Source organism: Lonchura striata, chromosome 10 (genome assembly GCF_046129695.1).
Source record: "Lonchura striata isolate bLonStr1 chromosome 10, bLonStr1.mat, whole genome shotgun sequence".
NCBI classification, from domain to species: domain Eukaryota; kingdom Metazoa; phylum Chordata; class Aves; order Passeriformes; family Estrildidae; genus Lonchura; species Lonchura striata.
This window is the reverse complement of record NC_134612.1, coordinates 14,285,862-14,304,430: the sequence shown is the minus strand read 5'-3', so window position 1 is coordinate 14,304,430 and position 18,569 is coordinate 14,285,862. Positions and strand designations below refer to the sequence as shown.

Here is an 18,569-nt window from a genome sequence, read left to right as displayed (position 1 = left end):
CTTGTCATATTTATGGGAAAATCTAGCACATTCTTTGTGACCTGTACAGAGAAGAAACCTCTGAAAAATGTAGCTTGCAGAAAAACATTTACAATGTTGGTATATTGTATCTCTTTCCAGACTTCTTATATTCCTAATTTTTCTTTATCACATGTTTGGCAATGAAGGAATGTTCTGTTGTGTGCTTGAATATACTATTTATTTTTAATACTTGGATTTTTTTTACAATAAATATTTATAAGCATTTCATTTCTATGGTTATTTTTACAGATGTGCACTTTTAAATTATGTGTTTGTACTGATGATACCGAGTCATCCCTAAAACACTGTGTAATCAACCTTCTTTTTTTGTTGGTTTTTATATTAGTTGAAAAAAAAAAAAAAGCCCAAACCTGTGTGCTATTAATGTGGTGTACAATCAAGTATTAATGAGTGTTTTTTTTTGTTGGTCTTTAACCTTTTTTAATGTTAATCGTTTTAGGTTGGCATTTCCATTAAAAGAACAGAACAAAACAAACCCCTTCTTTGGCTTCATTTCTGCGACAACATTTTTCAGATCGCAGACTTCAAAGCAATTGTACTTTAAGCACTGGCCAAGGTGCAGGGTGCGGACACAGAGCCCGGTGTCACCCAGGTGGAGCCCTGTCCCTCCGGGGGGTGGGTGCGTGTCCCGGTTACCTCCGCAGTGGCACCCTGGCTCCTCACGGGCACTGTGCGACTCTGGGGACACTAACACCGGGGTGTTGGGCACCAGCACTCGGGGGATTGGCGTGAGTTTTCAGCGGGGGCCACCCCGAGAGGCTGCTGCTCCCCTCCGCCCGAAGGGTTGTTGTTTCGCAGGATGCAAGTGTTCTTTTGAATAATTTCAACACACCTCCCCCCAACCCAGTCCAGAATGGGTCCCAGTCACAGTGAAATAAAACCTTTTTATAAGGTTCCTAGGCGGATCTAGGGCATTTTATTTCTTTTTTAATAGCGGGAGTTCTTTCGCCAGCTACAGTAATCTGAAAGTAAGCCTTCTTTGCCTTGCGTGTTCTCCCGATCGATGTAAATAGGTTCCAGGGTTTCGCAGCTCCCGAACCTGCTCAGAGCTCACCTCGCACGACCAATTCCGGCTTTGCTGCTTGGAGGGACGCAGCAGCCCCGCGGCCCGAACCCGCCGGGCGCCTTGCGCATGCGCTGCCTTGATTGCTTTTAGAAAAGGAAAACTTGAAAGAAGTTGCCTAACACAGAGAGATGACAAAAAGTTGGCTTTAGCTGCCAGGAATATTGTCAATAGAGAATACATTTGACTACATGGAGGGAGAAAAAGAAAGAAAGAAAATAATTTAAGAAATAATAGAATTCAAGAAAAAGAAGTGAAGGAAAACATTTTTGCTGGTCTGTAAAAGACAAAAACTGGCCCATAAAGGAAAGGAGGGCTAACAGTACATGCTAATTAAAGAATACAATTCTATGGTCTATAATGATTGAGCGAAGACATGTACTTATTACACTTGACTGTCAACAAGGGAAGGAATGTCCCCTCAGACAACATGGTGAGAGACGTGTGGGCATTATTAGTGGCCCTTTTATAGACATTGCCTTTTCTTTCTCAATGCTGACAAACCATTTTGGAGGGAACCATCCCCTGTTGCTTCCTATCATCGATCCCCATGCAAGGCCCTGCATTGTGCAAGTGCATTAATTAAAGACCATTCATTTAACAATAGCACATTGTATGTTCAGGAAAGGAAGATTAGAAATATGAATCAGTAACCGAGACCCGTTTCCGCCACCTTACCGGGAGAAGCGGAGGAGAAGGAGGTGCAGCGGGCGGTTAAACACTCTGCACCTCCCGGACGGAGCGGGGCTCAACTCCGGGTAGGTTTTTTGGGAGAGAAATCCTGAAACAGATTACAATTGGAAACAACAACAGAAAAAGGTTGTCGAGTGTTTCCGTGGGCTCCAGATTGCTCGACCCTGCTCGGCGCCTCGCCAGCCGCCCGCTCCAAGGGGCCGCAGCCCGGCACGGCCCGGCTCTGTCCGGGGCCGGGCCCCCCAGCCGGGCCCGAGCGTGTCCGGGGCTGGTGTGCGTGTGCACACACATCCCCACACACATTTCTTATGTCAGCGGCTTTTCTCCGGCTGCACGGAGAGGCACAGGCACAAAACCTGCGTCCATCCCTCCCCACCCCTGAGCTGCCCAGATTTTTGCAGTCCAAAGGAAAAACCATCTGGTGCCCCAAAGCCAGTCGTGACACAAACGTGACTTATCGTGAGAAGGTAGAAGGAATACGCAGGGAGAAGGAGGTTATGAGGGAGCGGGGGAAGGACAGAAGACGGATTCCCAGTATCACCCACATGACTTACTAAGCGGCTCCAGCTCCTCTAAAACCTCTGGGCCATATGTTAGTTTATTTACACCCTTTGTCTTTTCGTGTGTCGCCTGGTAAAATAATATTCCTGGGGTATAAATGAAAGTAAGCTACAGTAAACAAACAAGGGCAGCGCCTGCTAAAACGATATGTAACATTTCTGAGTTTCCAACAGAGTACGGCGTTCCCTTGGTTATAATGGGGCCAGGATAGCAATTAAAGCTTTTAGTTAAAGCCTCAAGATTTTTAATGCTGAATGACACGTTTACTCCATTTTCTCATAGATTATTTAGTTTTTTGCAGGATTACACTATGGGAGGAGAAGGAAGGGGAAGGACAAAATTAATCGCAAAAGCAACTCTTTAACAGTTAAAAAGCAATGGCACAACAGACTAAGGTGCTCTTAATGATGGTAACATGCCAGAGAAACCTCTGCAACTTCCCGTGAGGCTGACTTCAGCCTCAACTCCCTCATTTGGATCCACCCCGCTCCGACGCCAGGTCCACTCTGGCTTCCTTGGATCAGGCGCCGAGACCCTGCGGAGCTGCAGAGGGTGCAGGCAACAGCTCCCGCGTTTCAAAATTCGTGCACCAACTTCGTTTTCTTCGTCATTAGGCAGCCAACCTCATGGCCGGGCTGAAGCTCGCCGGTCTACAAGGACACCTTTTTCCTAAAATAAATAGAACGCTCTAAACAGATCGGCAATTGTTTTTTTTTTTTTTCTTACCCCCCAATCAATGTTATCCAGAGGCTCGGCTCTATACTGCCGCAAAACCCGTCTCTGGGCCATTGCGGGTTGCCTGGACCGGGAAAGCCACCCCGGGGGTCCGGGCTGAGCCGCCCGCCCGGGCTGGGGAGGCCCCGGGACGTCGCTGCCCCGGCCAGCAGCTCCCTCTTGCCCCCCTTGCCTGCCCTGCCTCGCTGCTGCCCCTGAGGATACCTGCTACAGCACGCCCTGGAAATCAGACAAAAGCGCGGACACCACCACTCCCCCATCATCCCTCCAGCTGTTTCGGGAAGACACACACAAAAAAAATTAGTCTTCAACTTTTGACTAGTGTCTGCTGGCTTAAATTATCCTCTGCCCTGGGTGGGGGCAACGGTGAAGCAATGCGAGCTCCCTGCTGCACCGCCTGCTGCCGCGGGCGGCCGGGAAACAGGGTGCGCCCGAACTTGGGCACAGGCGGCTGCCCGGCCGCAGCCCTCCCTCCTCCCTCGTCACGGGGAGTCCCGGAGTGGGGACTCAAAGGGAGGCTTCAAGGGGGGAGGTTTTGTTATCCCTACCTGAGGACAGATTAATCCCCGCATATACTTGATAAAGATGAAGATCTTGCTGGGAGGAAGAGGGAAAAAACGGGTAGGAAAAGAAAGGAATCACTGGATTGTTATTGTCTAGAAAACAGGCCACCTTAAAAAACCTGTTGTAGAAATACAGAGAGTCCTTTAAGTGTGAAATATCATTTCATTGTAAATAGTCAAAAAAGAGTCGGTAATCCAACTTCCGGAAACTGTTCTGAATTATTTCAGCAGACTCTTTTAAAAGAGGATTAGCAGGGCTTTAGGGGCAAAATCCTTCTGTTTTATTCAATCTCTGATTTTATGTTATAATTACTAGATGTAAAGACTCGCGAATTAGTATGCAGGCGTCGTTCAGACATTATGCAGGTGCTATTCTAATCATTCAGCTTTTTAATTAAGGAACGAGGTAAGAAAACAGAATCATAAAAACACTTTTGTGAGAGCTGAGAAAATCGTGAGCGACTGCATGAATAAAGCCTTTATACCTTATCCTGACAGGTCAGACACCAATTGCCTGACTTACGACCTTTTCTTGCTGAAACAATGGTTAACAGCTTTCTCACCTTGTTCCCATTATAGCCTTTATTCTCGCAGAGAATTTATGGAAATGGCCCTAAAATGCTTACACTAAAGAGGGAGATGCAAAAAGGTATTGCAATTTTAATTGGTGCGTGTCCCGTACAAAGATACTTTAATTCGGGTCGTTCGGGAATTGAAGCACTCGGCTTGGCACGAGGATTTGGATAGATCGAAACGGTTTGAAACATAAAATTGTCCTTTAGGAGAGGAGGGTACACAAACAAACAAAAAAGCCACCCAAAGTTGCCGGAATGCCCGGACAGCCGCCACGGCTGGGACGGCGCAGGGTCCCCCTTTGTTCAGCGCATCAGAAGGCATGGTGTTCCTTGGTCCCGCGATGCAAACTTAAAGCCTTTGCGGGGCTTTGTTATTATTATTTAATTTCTTTCCCTCGCCTTCCTCCTCTCCCCTCCTCTCCACCCTCCCTACGCCTGGCACGACTGCATCACGTGTATTAACATATGAATGAAACAACCAGAGCCAATGCACTTAAGGTAATACCTATGCTCCGATCTCGCCTGATTATCTTTTTATAGAAAGTTACATTAACTAATGACATTTACATAAATATGAATAATTAGTAAGGTAAGTAATTCTGCTCCGACGGGGAAAGGCGGAGTAGGGAAGAGCCTGAGACCTGAGCCCAATTTTCGTCTCCGTAGAGCTGGACGCTGCTTCGCCCTGGCACTGGACAGGAGGCATGGAGTCCTCTGCGAGGAGGAGGAGAACTGTCACGTTTATATTGTTCTCTCTCTTTTTTTTTTTTTTTTCTTCCCCCCCCCCCCCCCGCTTTTTTTTTCCCTAATGCGAAACTTTTCTCTTGTGCCCCTCTTTTATCTCCCCTCCAGACCTCCAGTTCTGAGCAGAGTTCAGTGGCTGTAAATGATAGGTTCCCAAAAGCATCAATCCGCGCTCCTCTAGTACTTGGCCGAGAACAATGCAAGTATTAGGATATCAGCAGCACTCGAAATGATCACGCGTTAAATTATTTTGCTTTCACGGATGAGGGGGCTTTTTTCCAATGTAAATCAAGCGCTTTAGTTATTAAGTCTGAACACTAATCTCCAACAACCTTTACATAATGTGGCAGAATGTGCCACACCACTTCGCACCTGCACTCTGAATAGAGCCGCCTTTTCAATGTAAGACACGCTTGTTGCCCCTGGGCTCCAAAGGAGTTGTGTGAATAAGTCAAGCTTTTTGAATACCCCTACTCGCTTTCTCTTCCTCCTTTGATCACAGAAAATGTCTTCTAATTTGTCCTTTTTCATTGTAACAACGTTTTCAAGTCTCTTTTTATTTTCCAAACCACATATTTATAAAGAACATAAATCGCCCCAGAAAACAAAAGTTCTCTCCTCGCCAACTGGCCGAGTAGCCTATGACCACTTTGTTATTCACAAGGAGAAGGGGAAAACAAAGTTCTCGCAAAGACTGTTGCTTCTCGAGTTTGTCCTAAACAAACGTTTAACTTTGGGACGGGACGCGGGGGGAGAAACATGTTTGTTTCCTTCAAAAATAAGGACAGGTCCATTTGCCTTGGCGATCTGCTTGCTGCTCTCTCCAGGATGGTGGGCAGCTGCGTTTCAGCCTTCTCCCGGCGATAAATGGCAAGGAGGAGGGCAGAAGGGACCGGTATCTCTCTTTGACCACTGGAGTGACTGAAGCCTCCACCAACTTCCTGAGCCCACCAGACAGCTCAGGACGAAGCCAGCTGTAGCGAGCGGGTTTGCACGCATTAATTCTTAGCTGAGCTGCCTACTTTGACGACCTTCGAGGATAATGAACTCTAATTTATAAATGAGAGAAAGATGTCAAAGTTAATAGGGAGCGGAACCGCTGAAAAATAAAAACCCACTGGGCCCCTTTCTCCCCCAGCCCTCCATCTCCCCGACACTATTTTTCCGCCGAGGAGTGGGGCAGCGGCTGCCCCGGCGCCGAGTGCGCCGTTCCGGGCCCGGTGGCTCCAGGCTGCCCTGCCGCTCTGCAGCCCCGCATCAGCTGCGGGGGCAGAGGCGAGAGCCCAGCAGGGATTCCACCCCCTGCTTCCACCTCAGCCCTTTCTCAGACATCTCCGAGGTGCTTTGCCCGAGTGTCTGCTAAGGAGCAGTAGGTTAATGGCATTTTAGTGAAGTTGCTCTCTCTGCAGGCTAAGCCCAACCTAGGAGTTTCTCACTCCTCCTTCTCACAGACGGGTTTCCGGACGACTCTTTAGCATCCCTATTCATTAGCACGTTAATCAAGGCTGTAATCCCAGCGAAGAGGTGCCTGTGCATTCCTGCTGCAGCTAAAGCCGCCTCTCGAGCGTGCACCTATGCGCAGCACTGCGCAGCGCCCGCTCCCCCCTCCGACGGGTGCTTCCACCGAGAGGCTGTTTCCTTACATTACCGTAGGCTCCGGGTAAGAAAACTAACAAACCCTTCTAATACAGTTTAAAACACTTTGATGTCTTGCCAAGAAACACACTTCCTTCAAGAGACAAGTCAACATTTGTTTTTCACATTAAATGGCATTTAGTTGCCACTGAAAAAATGATGCTGAAGGACCACTTTTTAATTCGATGTATAACAACCGCGGGGGTCTAAGAGAAAATAACGGCGAAAGCTATAGACACAAATAACTAAATTACCAAAACGTTAGTATATCTCCTAGGTTCATTAATATGTAACAGACTCCCCAGTTAATCTCCAAAAGCCAGTGTTCCCCCTCTAAAATAGCACTCTGGGACGAATTGTACAGGAGATCAATCACTGCTAATGCAGTAAGGTTTACTGCAAGGGGGGAAAAAGCTATTTACACCTTCAAATAGAAGCTTTTGAGATTTAAGAGTAAGGGTCATACATCACCAAGAATAAATGATTATGAATTGGTAAGCGCGCCCTCCAGCCATTAGCTATGCGACGCGATTTATCATTTCTGGGTGTTTTTCTTTTTAAAATCATCTGGCTGTTTGAAAAGAAAAGCATGACGGAGAAAAAAACCACCGCGGGAAAGTTTGTTTTTGCATATACTATAAGTCATCAAAACATGGCTATTCAGAAATAAACGGGGTCACTTATGAACTGCTTAACGAGAGACAATAAAGCCCTTTCATTGTACGCTTTTATGACTCAGGGATCGGTGGGCTTCTCCCAGCCCAGCCTCCGGCCGTCTTTGCCTTTTTTCCTCCTTTCGTTGTAAGTTACAAGCCCGCGAGTGTTGTAAGAAATCATTTACGCCCTAAAAAAAAAAAAAAAAAAAAGGCTAAAACCAAACAAAAATCGGTTGCCAGGGTCTTTCCGTCGCCTGGCACATATTGAACTTAAACTACACGAGACATTTTGCCACTTTTGAACAATTGCCAGTCTTTATCCAAAATGGTCAGAAACAGCCGTATGAGGACTGGACGGGGAGGACCTGCCCTAGACGTGATGGTGGTACAGGAGACCTCTTGTTCCTTGTCTCCATCAGAAGAAAAAAAAAAAAAAAAAGAAAAGAAAAGAAATGAGGGCTAGTTTGGGTGGAAAACCTTGAAGCCCAGGTCCGTGGAAGCCAGCTTAGCACGTGTGGCACGTCTAGATCTTCTTGTATATATAGTTTTTATTTTTTAAACTATTATCATTGAAACTCTTTTGCAATGCCAAGTAAACCTTTTTCCACTTAGACTCTGCTCAGGGCGGTAGGCATGTTGTTCATCAAATGAAACAATTTGTAATAAAACACATACTTCAGAGATGGGAAAGAATGGCAGCGCGCTGCCGAAGGGCGGGGAGAGGAGAGCTGGCGGCCCCCGCCCCGGCTGCGGGCGGCCGTGGCAGCGGCTCCCCAGGCCGGGCAGCGCGGCCGTGCCCTACAACCTGGGGCAGGCAGCGGATCTGCCGTCAGGGGAGACAGCCGGGACATCCCATGGAGAGGGGGAGCGTAACCAACGAGGTTCTGGGGGGGAAGTCACCTGCCATCTCCTCGAAACCCCTTTCACTCCAGAAACCACTAAGCACCAGTCCAGGTACGAGGTGCTGGCACAGGGAGGACGCCGAGGGCCGCCTCTCTGGAACGCTCTCTGGACGTGGCCCTCAGAAACGCAGGGCGGACCCTGCAGGCCTCTTGCAGAGGTGTGTTAGGACATCTTCTCGGGAAGGTCTCCAGGGAAAACACAGAGTTCCCTAAACTCTTAGATCCCGCTGTCCCGATACGTCGGGTTTCAATTGTGACAAGTGCCTGTTTTCTTAGGGTAAGAGATTTAATGTATCTGGTGAAAGGGTCTGTGGCAGTGAGGCTCACAGCAGGTAAGCAGCTCTGCTACGAGGCTTTTTAGCCCCACTTCTAAGACTCCTAACATATTTGCAAGATTTGGGAATAAAGAGACTTGGTTTTAGTCTCGAGGACGAGCTGAGATTTCTGGTTTGTTTTACAAGCTCGTTACAGGCACATTTGGCCAACGGGCACTGTTTTATGTAAAGACAAAGACACAGAGCCCATTCTGGGAAATGCGGGGCTTTTAGAAAATTGCTCCCTGGCTTATTGTCTACTGGGCGGTTTTGGGAAAAACCGCTCAAACACAAAATCCAAACTCAAGGCAGTTGCACGCGATGGGCTGCTGACCCTCCGAGTGCCAATACCTTGGAGGCACATGGAGACATGGGATGCTGTCCTCTCTCATCTTCTGGGCATCTCCCTGCTCTCACGGTAAGCACCGTAGCTCCCCTGAGCCAGCCGCGGAGAGCCGGGGGCGCGGGCGGAGGTGGTGCAGGACCCCATTCGGACAGCCACTCCGTGCCCCTCGCCCACCAAAACAGTGGCCGCCTCGCCGTGGATTTCACTGGGGCATGTGCAAGTGTGCACAGTGCAGAGAAGCGGGAGGACTGTGGAACCCTTGCCCGGGTGCAGCCGGTGGGATGCGAAGAGGAAGGGAGGCGGCTGGCACTGGCCGGGCCTGCCCGCACCCCGGCCCCGTGCAGCCTCCTCTGCCCACGCCGAACAGCGCCTGCCGCCCCCTCCCCCCGAGAGGACGAGTGATGATAAACTCGCAATTCGCCTTTGTCACAGGAGAGCAAAGGGAGGCCGTTCCCTGCCTCCCTGGCGTCCCCACTGGAACGTCCACTTCTTGGTCCGCCAAAGAGGACTGGGGGGGGCAACACGTTCTGCTCAGAAATCCTCTTTTCTTTTAGAAGCCTATCTCACAACGCAGAGGAAGGAAAAGAATAATAGCCTGATATGATCTAGTTCTTTGGAATAGATGAAATTGTTTCCTTGAATATCTAATGTTGCAATTCCAGTTCGAAGTACACCCATTTCCTCTTTATTACATCATTCTGCATTTTATTTCTATGATTTTATGTTTTACTGCTGTTCCTGCAGAAGTCTATATTTTCAGCGTTTTAGAAAGTCTCTGAAGATCCATAAGATTATTATTTATCTGACTTTCTGTGTCTCCGAGTGCTGTATACATTATATAATTGCCTTAAAATGTTTTCATAAATTACATTCAGAAATGTGTCATAGTAAATTACCTTTGTAATAAAATGTAAAAAATGCAAATGGCTGTTGTCTTTATTACGTTTTAAACCATTGGTTTATCTGCACTATTTCACTTGTCAGTTGCACAATATGTTGTATAAAGGGAAAGCACAGTTTGATAACAGATAGATGGAACCTCGTGTGTAATCTAGCAGGCACGTACAGTTTGGGTCATTTCCTTATCTCCCGCAGAAAAGACATTATCCCCCTCATATTTACATACTTTTCAATATTTGTCAAACAATCATAAATTATAAATTAATGAAATGTTCGACAGTCTTCAGAGATCAGGCTAATGAAGACATTTACCTTTTTGGTGATTTGGATTCTCATCTTTGTAAGTTTAATGACATTTAGACTCTCACGGTTTATTAGGCTTTATTAGATTTGTCCTTCACTCCTGCTGTCATTCAGATGTCTCTGCATAAACATCACCTGCTTCAGGTAGAAGAACAAATCGTCTTCTTTGGAGCAGCAGCGACACCAGGCCTGGGCGCGGAGCGGGGCGCGGAGCAGGGCCGGGGCCGCGCAGGCCGCGCGCTGCTGTCCTCGCCCGGCGCCACCGCTGCTCGCCACCCCGGCCGGGCTGGCAGCGCACTCTCGGCCAGCCCCGGGGCCGGGAGCTGCTAAACGCCCTCCCAAGCCACGGAACCCATCTGCCTTTGGTTACCGGAGCCCGAGCCCAGCCCGCAGACAGGCCCTCGAGGCCACCCCTGAGGTGCCAGCGCCGTGCGGCAGCGCTCGGCGCGGCGTTTGCTCCGCGCTGCGTTCCCCGGGCTGCGCCCGGTGCCGCGGAGCGCTGGGCCCGCCGCGGTGCCCGGCCGGGCGGGCAGCCCGGGAGCTCGCTCTCATGGGCGGCACCTGCCTCCCCAGCGCCATTAGGCTGCAGAAATTAAACTGTCCCCAGAAAGGTCGGCACTCGTCCTCCTGCACCTTTGCCTGGAGAGGCGCACGCCAAATCCCACCGGCCAGCCCCTGGCGCCATCTTCTCGGGAACAAAGACCCGGGGCTCCCCAGCCTCGCCGCCGCCCTGTAATCGAGTTTCCTAATTTCATTACTCCGCTGGCAAATGTCAGGAGCATGTGTTGGGGCACGCTACCCCCGCCTCTCCGCACGCTCTCGTCCCCGGGGACCGCCGAGTGCCTCGACGGCCGGCCCGGCCCCGCGCTCCTCCCGGCCTCGGGAGCAGGCAGCGGGGCTGGGCGCTGCCTCACAACCTCTGCGCTCCATCAGAGGTCGGGTCTAAGCCTCGAGCCACGAACCTCCAGCATTATTTGCAAAGGCTTCCAAATATTTCCAAACAACGCTTTTTAAAAACACAACGGAGAGTTATTAAAGCGCTTGTTGGTAAAGTGAGCATGTGTTCTGCAATCATCAAAAATTGATATGTACCACCAGTAAAGTAATTATGCACCATCCTGAGGATACGAGAACAGTACATTGTTAATCCACTTGCACACCCGTTGACTTGCAGCATCAGGCTGCAAATAGCTTAATTAAGTCATACACGTGGAATATAACCATATTGTTACGTTGCATTATGCACACTATATCTCAATTTATTGGGACAATTAATGCCAGTGATAGACCTCGGGCGAAAAATATTAACCACAAAGCACTAAAGTTGCATTCTGGTGACATTTGCAGTACGGCAAGTAAACATTGAAACAAGACACAGCCTTCGAGAACTGCGAGGACTGTCGGGGATGCCTCTGTCCCAAGCCTGTCCTTTGCAGGCGGTGGGCAGCCAGAGGGAACGACCTCCACATTTCTCTGTTGGCCGAGTCCTGACTTGTGGAAAAGCTCGGAGGACCAAAACCGAAAAAAAACCCCTATTCTTCTTTACTTCAGGGAAGTTTGGGTTGGTTGGGAGCTCCAGGATGGGTCCTCAGAAGGTGTGAAGTCCAGAGCAAGGGGCCTCAGAGCCAGAGCGAGTTCCCTTGCAGAGCAGAGAAGCTGTAATGTAGCTGGGCGGGGATGGAACACCCACGTTTCACGGGCAGCCTACAGCTGTGAGGACACACCAGCCCGTCTAATATGTTGCACACCGTAAACACGACCACATGTCCGAATTTCCTCCAGGGAAGCGGTGAGGCTGCGTCCCGGGACACGACTCTGGGCTGGCTCCCGGCCCACCGTGCCCGGGGCGCTGCAGAGCTGACCCGGTGGGCCCGGATGCCGATGGAGTCGGGTCACAACGTGTCGGCAGTGTCCAGTCAGTCAGTGGCCTTTTAGAATGGCGAAGCTCAGCTGGTGACCAAGGTGGGGACGGCCAGCCCAGCCGGCGGTGCTCAGGCCCCCGGCCCAGGACAGCCTGCCCCCTCAGCGGCTCCAAACTGCGGGGCTCCCCCGCTCGCCGCCCCTCGAGGGACCCGGGCGGTGAAGGGAGCGCCAGCAGCGCTCACAGCATCGCGAATCCCCGGGGTTCTCCAGGCGCTCTGCGCAGGCTTCACAGCCGGGGCTGAGCGGCGCTGACCCGTCCCATGCAGAGGGAAGAGCTGGGGAGGAAGGGCCGAGGAGCAGAGAGTTTCTTTGTCCAGATCATTTCTGTAAGCCGGGGCAGGTACTCTTCTGGGCATCATGCTACTAGGTGGTACCCCTTTATCCTCTGATTTACGCTCTTTTCTGTAAAGCTGCTCGGAATCGGTATTATTTTATGGGCAACAAAATATTCCTAAATCAAAACCAAAACTTCTTTGGTCGACCGATTTAACTGCTTCCTTCAAATTTTCTAAACACCCTTTGATGGTGCACTGTCATTCCCAGCGGGATGATGCTCTTCCAATTTCCCCAGCTCGCGTTCTTTGGGGATTCAAGGGAAGATTTCCAGCCTCTCGAGGTCTTTGATTTAACGGATTTCTCAAGCGTTTTGGGGAAAAGGCGTCTGGAAGATCATTAGGATTCTCCCAGACGTGTCTCTTGCCCACGTCGAGGTGACCCGTTAAGCGCAGCCGCAGGTGGAGGCAGGAGCACAAGTTAGAGCCGTGCGCTGGGCAGCGGCGGGGCTCAGGGGCTCAGGTCAGGGGTTGCTCAGTGGGACACAGGCGTCCGCCCACACCACGGCGCCCAGGGCTCCTCAGTCCCCACACACACGAGTGGGGGAGCTGCTTCTCCCAAAGTTTTTTCTGACAGCATGTCAGCGCTTCTCGAAAGCCGCTGCGCCAGCGGGGAAACGACTGGGAACTGGTTTCTGCTCCTGACCGCTGTCGTGACTGGGCTGGTGCCGTCTTCACCCCGGCAGCGCCTGTCGGGGAGCCACTCCCGCAGGTCGTTAGGCATTAGGAAACTCCGCAGTAAATCTGCTCTTTGAAAGGGGACAGTGTCCATTGCGCTATTCGCCCACTCAGACACCAAAAACCACGCTCTTCCCTCCACTCCGTAGCTGGCTTTTAGCAGAGTAGAGGGTTATTCTCCTCCTGTTTCGTTTAATCGTTTACAAATGAAGCCAAATACCAAGAGTTCAAATGCCCACTGTCCTGAGGAAACAGCCGGCTCTCGGGGATAACCCTCGGCTCCCGGGCACTATCCGCAGCGCTCCCCGCACGCAGACTGGACCACAGCGGGACCTTGGGCCCCCCTTGGTGGCTGGCAGCACCTGCCGCCCCCACGCGTGGGCTCGGCCGCTCCCCCGTGGCAAGGCAGCCGGCCTCGGGCACCGCGCTCGGCGGCCGCGCTACCTGTGCGAGTGCCGGGGTCCCCGGCCGTGGGGCACCGGGAGCTGCGGGCACCGGGACGAGCCGGTCCCGGCCTCTCCGCCCGCCTCTGCGCGGCCCGGCCGGGTCCCGGTCCCGCGGCCGGGGACAGAGGTGCGGGGGGCGCAGCCCGGTGCTGGGCACCTGCGGGCGGCTGCAGCCCCCCTCCCACGGGAAGGGAGCACGCTTGTTCTGCAGGATGGGAGAACTATGGAAGAAGGGGCAGGAAGAGAGAGGAGCCCGGGCAGGACGGGCAGAGCTGGCAGGGAGTTTTCAGTCCACTCTGCCCCTGCAGATTATTGACCCCCCTGCACAGCCGGAATTATCTCCTTCACTCCAGCGGCACCAGAAACTGTCCCGTTACTAAAGCAGGTGGGCACAGCCTCGGACTCAGGATGAGGCACCACATCTCTGTCCTCGCTTCCAGCCGGGACAACTTTCTGGAAGCCAGTGACAGTCTCCGAGTGCCACTGGGATCACAGGAGTTGCAAAGCTTCTTACGACAGAGGACATTGGAATTTACTAGTGGTTTTAGGGCTGTTTATGAGTGTTTAATAAGAATAAACAAAGTCCACACCTAACTCAAACCCCTGCCCCACGCAGTCGCTATCCTGTGGTATTTATTTTTGTTATAATTGTAAATCGCAGCTATTATTTGAATCTATTTATTTACTCAGAAGAAGGACAGGAGCTGATTCACAGCACAGCCTTCAGCTGCAATCCCTGCAGTCCCTTAGACTTGTCCTTTCTGGCTACGGCCGGGAAGCCCTCCCTGAAGACCAGACATAGGTGCTGGTAAATTAAAAAGTAACAACACCTTGTCCAGGGACTATGAATGCCGCGTCTTTTTTTAAATTAATACAAATTTTAAAACATAAAAAAAAAAAAAAGAGAGAGAGAAAAATCATGAGTTGAAGAGGAAAGAAAAACTGTGACATATGAATTGCAAAAGTTCACTTTTGTTTATTTATTTGTTGAGACACTTTTAAGGGGGGCGGGAGAAGTGGGACAAAGAACGATAAACGTAATAAGAAGCTAAAAGTCTGGAGGACTATAACTTTGTTGGATTGGTTTAAAACGGGCAGACTCTGTCTACCTTTGGCCATCTGGCTGATTTAAGCTTTTGCCCCCATGCTGTATGATTTTAGCTTAAAATCTCTTCCGTTGCAGTGCCGCTTTTATTGAATTCATCAAAAGCAAACTTTCCCTGAGCTTTTTTTTTTTTTTTTTTTTTTTTTTTTAAGAAGGGCTAAAATAATAAGTCGACCACTGTGACATTCTCTGGGCTTAGGCCATTTTTCATAACGCAGCTGATACGCTTTTGTGCAGCTAAGGCGACCAAACAGATGAATAACGAGAAAAGTCTCTCGAAAACTAAAGCTTCCAGCTTTTCCCATCTTAAAAAGTTAAGTAAAATGAGAGGTGCATGTAAAAAAAACCCCATCCAAATCCAAAACCCAAATCCCATCACGCCAAAGATCAGGGCAATACTTTTATACCTCTGAATGGTAACGATGCCTTTTAAACAACTTACTGCACACACGCGCGCACACACACACACACACACACACACACACACACACACACTCGCACAAAACTTTAAAGCTTGTGAAACTGCCCAGGTGGTGTTTATAGGACTGTAGCCAGTGAGTTGTAAAGAAATCCGAGACAGTTGAAGATTAAACTATTTAGAATTACATGACAAAACAAATTTTTTTCTCAATTTGATTCCTGTTTCACTGTATCCACCGTGTTTAATGCAGGGCTTGAAGGGTCAAGTTGTCTGCAGCACTAAAGAAGAGTCCCACAAATTGTGATGGTTTGGCAGGCGGGGGTAAGTTTATTATTATTTTTGACGTGTTTTCTCATGAGTGTATGCTTGTGTTTAAAGTTTGCGTCGCAAAGAAAATATGCCCTCGTGATTTTAATGTCATTTTAGCCATAAACCAGTTTTGTGCTCAGAATCACGTCTCTAATGTTGTTGATGTTCTTCCTGGAGTTTTGTCAAAAAAGAAAAAATACTCTTGCTTCTCCCAGCAGCAGAGCCAGACCCCACGGTGCGGGACTGGGAGGCGAGTGCCTCTATGTCACAAGGCAACAAGTAAGAATTTCACGAGCGTTTGCCGGGGTTCAAAATAATAGTTTTTATTTGGCAATTTGTTAGAGTTTTCTTTTTTGGTTGATTTCTTTTTCATCCTACTGTCATGTTATGTGTTTATTTATTTATTTTGCACGTGCATCCCCCAAACCTGAGTGCCTTAAGATTACAGCTGTGAACTCCCTGTTTATTATGAAAAGTACTGTACGTACAGGCTGGGTGGAAGCACAGCCATTGGTTCAAATAAAATGACTATTGATTCAAAGTGCGAGCCCTCCAGGCTGAACCGAGAAGGAAGGAATGGGTCATCATTTTTTTTTTCTTTTTTCTTTTTCTTTTTTTTTTTTTTCTTTAAAAGACAGAGCGAGAGAGAGACACTTCTAAGCTGTGAGTGTGACAACCACGACCCAGTCCTTTGATTTTTTTTTTTTTTGACAGATAGCAGGAAAAAAATCCTATGAGAAATAATAAGGTTTGCTTGAAAAAATCTGCAGGTAAATCACCCTCAGAAATAAATTCCACCCTTTCCTATTCAAAACACGGCTTTTTAAAAATTGCGACGACGTGGGGAGGATTGTGGATAATAAAGTAACTCGGTGCCTCCTCCCCCTCCTCCCCACGCACTTTCAATGAGGAGCCAAACTGCACTTCCCTGCCACCGGTCTCTTCTCGCCCAATTTCTCCGGAGATGCTCAGTGCATCGAGCCGGCTGGCAATGGACAGCCCGTCTTCGTTTGTCCGGGGGATGGGGAGGGAGAGGAAGCAAATACCAGGAAAGAAATAAATAGCAAGGAAAAGAGGAAAGAAAAAAAGGAAAAAAAAAAAAAAAAAAAGGATGAGGTCAGAACAGTACAATAACCACCAGCTTATTGGAAGGCACTTGTTAGCAACGGGAGGTGATGGTGCAGTAGCTACACCCCGGGCACCCTCCGAGCTTCCAGCCCTTCCACCCGGGAGCTGTCTGGAAACGATCACAGCCGGCTCACAGCTAATAATGCCCTTCGCAGAGGTTTGGTCTGCGGTGCTCGCAGAAAATGCAACTTTTGCCCCATTGGTTAGCTAGGTGAATTAGCACACACTGCAACTGAACAGTACTTGACCTTTGCCTTTATGTTTGCTCAAATGTTTGCCTAAAACACAATCACCCTTGACAAGAGAGCATGCTACCGTGTGACACTGCCTATTCAATAGATAGATGTTCCCTGCCACACACAACCCAGTTCAGCATTTTAAATAGCTTAGGTATTTGTAAAAGCCGTATAAATTAATGTCTGATGATTGCTAGTTGCTGGTTAAAGAGCCGACTATTTAACACGCAAAATAAGAGTCGGCTTTAAAAAGTCCAAACCAGACCAAACCAAAGGATTGGCTGTACAGGGATATGAGGTCAGAAAAGCGAACTTGTGGCCAGGGCGATCAACAGATCCTTCATCTGCCCAATTCACAGCGTGGCTTTGTCGAGCTGCTCTAGCAGCTGGGGTTTGGGACCGGCTATTGCAAATGTATCGTGGCACGCATCCTCTCAGCCCAGGCACTGTCCCGACACCGCTGATGGCACAGATTTGAGGGCAGAGGTGCAACCGCGCACCTGAGAAATTCATAGGTGACACAGGATGGGGGCAGGCAGGTTACCCTGATGTAAATCTGACTTAGCCTTCTTCTCACAAGCCTCTCTTGCTGAAATTGGGCAAACATCACAAAACTTTAGGGGAACAAACAAAAGTCGCCTTTTGGCGGGAGTGTTCAGTGCGTGAATTTGATCGCTGGGTCCAAGGCATCGCCCTGAAGGCTGCTCGAAGGCGCGGCGGAGCCGGGCAGGAGCCGGGCGGCTCCGGGGGCTGCCGGACGGGCAGGGGGCGGCCGGGACCCCGCGCCAGAGGCGGCACAGGACGGGACAGGAGGGGAGGCGGAGAGGAGCATGGAGCAAAAAACATCACCTTTCATAAATACAGTCACCCCTCATATTTATGAGGCAGCGCATCATTCATGAGTAGAATGACACCTGATGTGCGGCTTTTGTTTCAAAGGATACTTTATTATTTGGAAACGTGATAAAGCGGTTCTCTGGAACAGAATATTTATACCAAATGCAGTTTCTGATGTAAGCGGATACCTGCACATCTTGATAGTACTTCCAGTCAGTAAAATACTGCGCAGCCCAACAGGAAAAGTAAAAATGATATTGCAAGCAGTTGCTCTGCTTTGATTTACCTTTACTGTCTTCATCTGGAGATTTTTTTTTTTTGATGAACAATTTTTTACTGTCTATCAATTTTGGGAAACAGCATTTCCTCCCCTTCTCTCTTTCTGTGTTTTATTTTCACGCCACTATTAAGTCAGGAGCATTTTGGAAAATTGATTCATGTTTATATTAATTTTTTTCTTCAGATCTAACATTAATTTGGCATTAAAGCCAAACAGATAGGCTGAAACCAGCAAGCTAGCTTAGTCAAAACAGTTGTTGCAGAAGCGGGATTGAATGGCACCGAGTGCGAAATTTAGCCTATACTCGTTGCCAGTTAGACAGAGAATTTATTTCTATAAATCATTGGAAATTTTTAAATCGACAATTATATTATCTCGTTTACAACTATGAGGGAAATGATGTTTAGAAAAACAGCAATCGGACTTGACAAATAAGATATTTGCAATTGAAAGGAATCCAAATCTAATTTCATTGGAGGCTGGTTGCTGCCCGATGAGGGTCTTTCCCATCCCACGGACACGCGTGGGGGGCGTGCCCAGCCCTGCGCCCCCCGCGCTGCCCGGGTCGCGCCGCAGCCAAAGCGCCGGCAAAGGTCAGCGGCGGCCGAGCGCCGCCCCCGCCGCGGCCGCGGTGCGCAGCCCCCGCCCGGCGCTCCGCGGCTCGCTCCGCTCTGCCTCCTGACACAGCCAAACCTGGTGGAAACAACCTTCCCCACAGGCTGAAATGATACCTTGGATGATTTGCCTCTGTATGGCTGGGTTTTGATGTGGACACATGTTTCCTTAAGCTTGTAAGTCACGAGTGACCTAGAATAACATAGCACGTACCCCTAGAGGCAAAA

General features: G+C 49.3%; 1 protein-coding gene across 1 annotated transcript in view; it reads left to right on the top strand.

Moving 5' to 3' along the window:
* The window catches only part of ZIC4 (Zic family zinc finger 4), a 168,817-nt gene that overhangs the window by 20,020 nt on the left and 130,228 nt on the right, over nucleotides 1-18,569 (top strand). The window contains exon 4 of the transcript XR_013340515.1: nucleotides 15,188-15,258. The gene's annotated coding sequence lies outside the window, so the exon portion shown is untranslated. The remainder of the gene's footprint in view (nucleotides 1-15,187; nucleotides 15,259-18,569) is intronic.